We start from the raw sequence: 9,146 nt of genomic DNA, 5'->3' as shown, positions 1-9,146 counted from the left end.
CCAAATACAATTACATCCGACTTTTTGTAAAGCTTTTTGCAAGCACATCACACGTCAAGACTTAACCCATATTGTTCTTATTTTAGATATTCTCCTCCATGCGATGATAGAAACAAATTATTTGCTCAACATCTGGTCTGGGATTTAATACCCTAAAACACGAGATAGTAAGAAAAATTAAATAATAACTCTTTGAAAACTATTTCTCCGTCAGCTTCGTCACCAGCTGTCAAAAACTTTGCCTTTCGGGGGTTTCACTGGCAGTGGCGTTCATCAAAAAGAAGGTATTTTGAAAAAAAAACCAGTAAAACCCCGAAAATAAGCATATTAGAAGAATCAGGAGTTTTGTTGATTTAACTTTAAGATCGTATTTAATTTCACTCGTGATCATATAAAAACTATATTGGCTACACCATTCGGTAAATAAAGTACGATGTTCACTGAAATCAACAAATATCCTCTATACCTTTGTATATACACCTCTTCTGAGGATGAACAATTCAAAGTGGTGCTACTGTCTTTTAACCACTACTGTATAGTGATATTATACACTTGTTACAACTAAATGTTTAATTACAATTCAGTTATACACAATGCATCTACAAAATGTGCTTTACAGAGCAAAATTATTCCTATTTCTCATCGAGTTATCTAAATTGTTGCCAAGCTTTATTATAACGTTTCTATGTTTTTCGGCAGTATGGATACACACTCGTAAAATGAATAACATACCGTTCAATGCTATTGAAAATGTTGTCCTATCTATAATACAAGTATCATGGATATTTGGCAATTCGTGTCAAGTCCGTCGCCCAAATTAATCCTGTGGTGTCACATGCGTGCTAACAACTTTTATAGTATATGTTAAACTGTGTTAAATACTATTAGATCGAAAAACAGCTATTTGTTAAGAAATGTTTTGTCGGTAGCATCACCACTTACGAGGCCATGAATGAGCCTAAATAGTGACACATCTGTAAAAAGCAATTGATATTACAAGTTTAACGTGTTTTCATCCAGTATAAAAAGAAAATAATTGATCACAAATTAGAAAGAATTGTCGGCCCTTTGTGTAGTCTTGAGCAAAGACATATAACTATAATTATATAGGATGGATAAAGCTTATAATAATACAAACTCATTATTGTGAGACAAATTTGCACGTCAACTTCTGTAGTAGTGTTTAAAAATATTGAACCTGCATTCATGAGTGTTGTAGAACTAAATGAATACTACCGATATACCGGCAAAGTGTACCCGTGAACAGGGCGTACTTGTAGTTTAAATCATCACATCCCGACAACTGGAAACACCTACAGACTTTCTGAAAAGAAGATTGAACATCCAAGAAAGGAAACATTTCGCCCCTCAGAAACAAGGAAAGAATTTTAGACGTGATTTTCATTTCTTTGAAAATGCTTACTCCCGTATGCTATAGAATATATACACTATCTCTAGCATGGTTTACAAACGTTGCTTCGGTCAAGGGTCCCAAAGATGATAGTAGAGAGATGGGGAGATTATTGTTTGAAAATGAATTTAGAATCTGATATTGGTCTGAAGTCTGTCAATTGAATTCACACGTCGAAGAAATCCGACTGCCGCCGTCAGCGGTTCAGCGTTTTCTTTTACGTATCAACGTTGAACTTTCTAGGAGCCCGAAGAGGGTCCATTCATACAATCATTCGTTTCGTGTTTCAAATAATCCCGCCAACTAAATCGAAATCTTAAGTTATGCACTTTTATATGCTGAAAACGTTCTGTTCGAAATCGCTTTTCGGGCGGCACAAATTCTCTTGCTGCAAAAGGAAAGCATGCGACGAGTACGGCCATGAATACAGACGGAGGTCTGGACTTATATGAACAGTACAGCACTTCACATAGTCACTATAATGCACCAGTCAATTGTAACCACGCCCCCCCCCCTCCCAGGTCCGGGAGTATACCGGGGATAGCCGGGGAAATGGGCCGTGTTTTTACCTGTCAGGTGGCCCCGCAGTGCCAGGTGAATGCAGTGGTTTTGTTTTCGCGCAAAATATAGCGGGAAATGGGCCTTACCTAGTGTCCCTGGGGTGCGGGGGCATTTGGCGGGGATTTTACCATCAGTTCGTCCCCGCAGGGCAGGGATTTTACCCAAGGTTGGCTAGACCGAAAGTCAAAGTCCCCGCTATTCCCTGGACCTGGGGTGGCCGTGGTTACAATTGACTGGTGCATAAGGTTTCTAGATTAAATCAGGAACCGTCACTGTTGGCGAAGTTATGCCTCGTCTCACATATTTTTTATTTAAAATGACTCTCAAATGTACGTATGTTGGCGAAGATTTAAGTACTTGTTTGCTTTCTGAATTAGGACTTGTATTTTTTCTAATGTAGTCATGAGTGATTGTGTTGTATGTATTAGGTCATTCATAAAGAAGCATTAGTAGTGAACGTCAAGTATATATGAGGCATTTTCTTTAAATTAACTTCGTTTTCCTAGAATGAATAGGTTATCAGACGTATATAGCTTTTAAACGCAGTAAGATTGCGACAGTGGTTTTCCTTGATGTCATTTTATTTATTTTTATTATGTAAACATTATTCATGGAGATCATTACTGGGTTCCCAGTGTTTTATTTCGCATGGCAGTGAAACAATTTAAAATCTTGTATTACAAAGGGCTAAAAAAACTATATCAATAACATATGCCGTTTTCAGACGACAGGAAGCACAAATTTAAGGTCATCGATAAACAATACCCTCTGACATAAAAACACTGAATTGTTCAACTATTGTGGGGTCTTTCTAAACTTTCATTATGTTTGACATATAATTGTAAGTTATTTCTTAGTATCTATTTTGTCTTAGTACATGTAGTACCTTTTTATCCAAAACAAATCCTTTTTCAACATATACGTCAGATTTAAAAATATTTCCAAAAGGTACTACATCTATCAAACGAGTTGGAAGGTTTTTGGATTTCTTCTACTCCGCAAAAATGCCTTCGTGTATTGTTTTTGCCAAAGAGATTTGTAAATCATCGTAGACAGAAAGTTTTTGCGTAATGGTAAAACAGGTCAACTCAACTCAACTCAACATCTTTATTTCCCCCATGGCTGGAGATATTCATGATATATACAAACATTGATAGACATAGAACATATATAATATATATACAATAAAAGTACAGTTCAAAATTATAGCTTATTGGTGTCAAAATATTTATACAAATATTGTAGGATATAGCTTCATATCTAAGTATAAATAAAAAGCTTATATTCTACATGCAAATAAAATTAGTCTATTTGACTTCCATGATAGTAAGGTCGTATGTGATTCGCCGCTTGGATGCAGAAATCTTGTCAAAACAAAATACAAGAGATTTACAGCAGCGAGTTATGGCATACATAATATTATTTATGTTAGAAAGATAACATGAACATGGATTAATTGATAAGTATAAGTATAATCAATAAATTGCCTAGCAGTTTTATACGAACTATGTCACTACATGTATGTTGCATGGTCGTTCCAGCCTAGACGAATCAGCACAGTGTAGAGCTTGGATTTTACTAAGGAATAGTTAGTAAAAGCATCTGTTTAAACAGCGTGTAATAAATTTAAAACATAATTTCAAAAAATCGACGTGTTGATCTATTTCCAGTAGTGGCTCGATTCGAGTCTCCCTATATACACTTTTTCTTGAAACAGAGTATATTATAGAAGGCGAGACTACAGGATGGAGGATTCGAAACAATATAAAGTCACGGTCATTTGCGGTGCGATTTTCCCAGCAGTTGAGTTCTAATAATTTGACTGAGTTATTAACAGTCCGTTTCCATGTCGTTTTTAGTGGGAATTGAAATGATGCAGTTATGTACTCATTAAGTATAAAAAGCAAATTGTATTTTGTGAGTATTCTGCATATGTCCGGGATAAAACTAAGTTTAACAGACGTATTGTCTTCCAAATACATACAATATTTTCTGATGAAAATCTCTTTCGTTATACAATGTTGAGACAAACTTAAAATTTTATACAAAAACATAAGTTTGCGTTTATCGATTTGGCTACAGAGGCGGTTAAGTCCGAGTATGGATTCCGTCATATCAGATCTGACTTGCGAGGGAAAACCTTGCACTTTCTTTGACCAGAAGTGTTGAAATCGATCGACTGTTTTTGTGTCATTTACGGTCATGTTATTCCATAATTCAGAGCCGTAAAGTGTTATCGGGACTATTATCTTTTGGTATAAGGTGCATGAAACGAGAGGACCTACACCATAAGGATGGACACCCTGCCCGATCATAGAGAATAGGGCATTTTTCGCTTTTTGAATGCGTTGTGTTATGCGTCCGTGCAGTTTTAAGTTTAAATCCTGCAGTATACCTAGATGAGTAGAGGATGTGACTTGTTGGACGATACGCTCACTGAACATGATAAGGATTTGGGGGACGCTGCGGCGTGGTGAAAATTCTATTACATCTGATTTGTTGACATTCATTTCTATGTTCCAACGTTAGCAATACGAGTAGACTATATCGACCATACACTGGAGGTCGTAGGGACAAAAAGCGACAAGTGTTATGTCGTCTGCGAATGCGGGTCTTCCGGAATTCACAGACAGAAGTTGTGCCCCATGACGGCAACTGGAGAGATGTCGTAATAACGCGTTTATATACACCAGGTAGTAGAAAGTGGAAAGTACCCCACCCTGTCTGACGCCACGTACGACGTCGAAGGCGTCTGACGTTAGGCCTTGACCGACGCGGATAATACATCTGAGGGATTAATATGAGGATTGGATAATCCGTAGGGGTTTACCTTTGATACCAAGTCTACCTAGTTTAAGTAAGAGTGCTTGGTGCCGGACAGTATCGAAAGCAGCCTTTTAACCTAGGCATGCCACGTACGCGTGACTACCATTGTCAACAGCGTGATAAATCATTTCCTGGAGGTTAAATGCGGTTGTCAAGCAGCTGAGACTCTTTTGAAACCCGTTTTGTTGGGGACTAGGAAATAGGTAGATTATCTTAAATATTCATTTGTTTTGATAGAATTGTAATTGACACATTGTATTCATTTTGTTGTGTGAAGGTTCATATTTTAGAAAAAAAACTCGTAGAAACACTTACGTCTTTAGTCAGAGTTTGAAACTTAGACCCATAAATTTCAAATTATGTTCTCAATGTCAAGAACTATCTATAGTATGGCTATATTTTACAATGTTTTTCTAGAAAAAAATAAACATAAAGTTTGAAACATTTATGGCCAATTTAACGATAACTGTTGCTCTAATAATATGATTGCACAATAAAATGGAGATTTACAGTTTCAGTATTACTCTTACACTTAGAACGTTAGTAAATACGGACTGGCCTTTTATCTAAAGGCATTATATCCTTTTATTTTCGACCAAGTTTCGACTTTAGTCTGCAATGCGGGTACCACTATACATTGCCTTACGCGCAACCTGCTGTATATTTAAGGCCGATTGATGGTTCTATTTCATCTCAATATAAATTATATAATCGTATGTACACCTTACCACTTCGCCAAACTATTTGATAAAATAGCCTAGGCTGCAATGTTTAAGACAAGGTCTGATATAAATACAACATTCATACAGGGCAGCTCACGAAATGTGGAATGCGTGAAGGACTTGTTTCACGTTTAATTGTGACATACATTAATATTCGTGACCTACATTTCATGTTGTTTTTTTCTATTTAGTTTTAATATTCACATCAGTGAGTGCCAAAATAAGTCGACCTGTACCTACATTTGATGGTGTTAAAATTGTAATACATAGACTTTTTGCCATTGTGCCGAGATAGGGTAAACGTTAAGAATTTGTCTAGTAAAGAGGCATTTCTATGAAGATCCCGTTATATTCTTTTTCATCAAAAAGTAAGAACAATACCACGAAATCAGATGTTAGATCCAAACCCATTAAGTAACTATAATTGTCATTACAAAAGAAGAAAATAAACATACGAACATCGATTTACGAGCATTTAATCACATATATTTTACATGATAAAAGCTTTTGAAAGAATGTTTGCACTGTTAATAATTGCCAAAAGTATATTTTCCCCTCACGTTTTACAATGAACGCACAGAGCAGTATCATTATTCTCTGTGAATAGTCAACATCTTCCTTTCTCACGGTGATTCGATGTCCAACGATTTTACACTTGCTCCAACATGCTTAAGCCCGTTTGCGAGCTAGATAGTTAATCTCATTCACGTAAACGACGACAAATACCATACTTTCAACAACTAAAGCCGTATTTGTCCAGACGCTAACAAAGTTAAATGACGTCGAGAAAGCGGTAGTCATCCTTGGAACAACGTTGTCGAATTCTATAGCAGCCTAGACCCAGAGCAAAGAATAACACGACCACAGATAGGAATACAAGCAGGCGCAGTGTCACAAACACAGGATCGTCTAGAAGTTAACAAAAAGCAGTTGAAATAAATATAGTGTATATATTACAAAACTATATATTGGTTTTGATAAAAAAAAAAATTAGTATTAATACGGTTACTCTGAAACTCGAGCAGAATCAGTAGATTGAAATTGAATGCACTCCAGTTTACTTATTTGACTCCATTGCTTGGGCAAAGGCGTTGAATTACATGTACATGTACCGTAGGTATATATCAAGTGAGATACTTTGTCTTTTGTTATTATAATACTTTACCTGTATAGTTGTGTGTGGTGGCAAGGTTTGTCACGGTTGTTGACATGGTGTCATTCTGAAAATACATCGCAAACTTAGATAATATATTAAAACAAAAGGTCAGCGTACATCGTTAAACGGGCCATAAACGTTTAAATTACTGAATATATGTACACACTGATTCTTGCTATGGAAAAGTATACTGTACATACATATGATGTGATCTTTTATGTAGAAAATATAATAATGTAAGTACATAACACTTACATATTTAATTGATATTTAAATGGCTAACATTTAAAAGCTTTATTTTCTTTTAAGCCAACCCTGACGAAGTACGTAAATTAATCATTATGTAAAAAAGGGAGGTAGTCATGTTTGTTAAATATGATCTGCTTGTATTGGTGCATCCCTGTGTCACAAGTTTTCAAGTACTGGTCTGTTTCGTATACAATGTAATTTGAGACGATAGCCTTAAATAACCAATTAAACAGTTGACTTTACTTTATAAGAGAAATAGTAAAGGCATTTTATTTTCAAAGTAGCAATGCAATCTCATTTTATAACACAACGTACAAACAATATTTAAAGTACATTCATTGTAACATACAAAATATTTTCAAACATAACGTAAACCTAATAAAGCACATATGATATGTTTAACGTGTATGTATAGTTTCAACTATAAAAGGTTTACTTCTCTTTTGTACATGTAAAGGGAAATAAAATCGAAAAGCTTACTTGTATCATTGGTGTTGAATTCATGTTAATTCCTTATGAAGCATTCCAACTCATGTAAAATACGTTTGCAAAGTCTTGAATGTAAGTCGTAGTATTAATGAGGTGATGCATTTCCATATTCAACATCATAAACATACATTTCCGCTTAAATAAGAATAATTTTAATCACAGGTAATAATAACAACTTGTATATGAAACCAATTGTCCCATGACTAATGCTCTATAAATAACTTCTTGTTTTGTAAACATGGGATTCCGTTTATCTTAAATGTGTTTATAAATAAGATGTCAAGTAATGATGCATTGATCGCGTGTTCAAAAAATAATCCTGAAGTATTGTTTACATTTTCTTATGTGTCTTCATACTTTTACAATTAGATTAATAAGTTTAAAAAGAGATACATGTTCGTATTCTTATAAACTGCAAATAACTGGATTGTATCCAGTAACACTTCACTATTTCTCTCATTTAAGCCGGTTTTCCCGTAAAAATGGACATAAGCCCAGCAAAAAGAATGACGGCTTAATTTCTAGTTATATATCGATGACTAAATATTTTTTATAAGTTTTGAGAATGAAATAAAAGTAACTAATTGACTCGTGTCCACGGCACAACTTGTGGTTCTAACTCTGTGTACTACTTTGCCATTTTACACAAAAACAAACAATTATGCTTAAGTCTAGTGCTGTATGAGAATATCTATATTTAGAATACAACCTACATTTTCAGCCAATTGAATTGCAGATAGGCAATCCTTAATAACTTGGCTTTATCATTTAGAATTATAACTTTCGCGGGTGTTTAAAGGTCCGCCCACTGTTACTCATCCGATACACATTCCATGTGTCAGATTTTGCGTTGACAATGTGTCGGCCAATGAGGTTGTATCATATGTCAGTAAGATGACCTGAAGTTAAATCTTCACGATACGTTTACACTTCCCATTTTTAATAATTAAGAGTTTACTTCATACCATCTAACTTTTACTTGTTCGACAATTTACAAATGTATTTTGCACGCGTAACACTGATATTGCCCGCCATATACCAACTTCCCTATGAAAGGGATTATCCACCAATTAATGCATGCTGCTTTATGACATTTCTCTATCTAAACTGTTAGTGCATTCGTTTGAATCGTAAGTGCCTTCATGCAATTGCTTCGTTCGTGTTTGTAATGGACTACCGCATGTGTCTATGTGTACAACTTTTAGTTTCCTTTATTTTATTGCTTACTGTCTACGTCTAAACGATAAATGGCACATGTCAAGTTTTTACTTTTAATTGACTATTGTGTACTAATTCAAATACAAGAGAACAATTATACTTCTAATATTATTACTAATAATATTTATATAATGTAATAAGACCATTAAAAGCTAACTTAATTATACATCAATCAAACATAGCAGTATGTATTTGCCAATAAGCATATAGACGAATACATCTACAAGAACGCAACTTAACGAATGGAATTAAAAGGGAACCAGTAAATATTGGTATCCTGCGACAGCAATATTAAATGGGAACAGAAACTAAAGGCTGGTACCTTCTTATCCACGGGAGAGCACTCTCGCGACTTTTGCTACGGTATCAGCCAACAGTTTCCGTGCAGGAGCTGTCAAAATTATATTAAAAAGAGGTAATGTATGACATTATCTGACCCTTAAAATTTAATACTGCTAGATGTTATTTTCTGCTGATTATTTTTTTCCTGGATGTTTTTATTCGGTACTGAGTT

General features: G+C 35.0%; 1 long non-coding RNA gene across 1 annotated transcript; it reads right to left on the bottom strand.

Annotated features, from left to right (window-relative positions):
• Positions 1–5,980: 5,980 nt before the first annotated feature.
• Positions 5,981–7,615, bottom strand: LOC128236020 (uncharacterized). Its single transcript, XR_008261222.1, has 3 exons — positions 7,406–7,615; positions 6,686–6,740; positions 5,981–6,429 (listed from the first exon to the last, which is right to left on the bottom strand). It is a non-coding gene; the product is annotated as an uncharacterized LOC128236020 (long non-coding RNA).
• Between the last annotated feature and the right edge of the window lie 1,531 nt (positions 7,616–9,146).

This window comes from Mya arenaria, chromosome 5 (genome assembly GCF_026914265.1).
Source record: "Mya arenaria isolate MELC-2E11 chromosome 5, ASM2691426v1".
NCBI classification, from domain to species: Eukaryota; Metazoa; Mollusca; class Bivalvia; order Myida; family Myidae; genus Mya; species Mya arenaria.
Note: the sequence above shows the minus strand (reverse complement) of the source record. Positions and strands in the feature narration are given on the sequence as shown.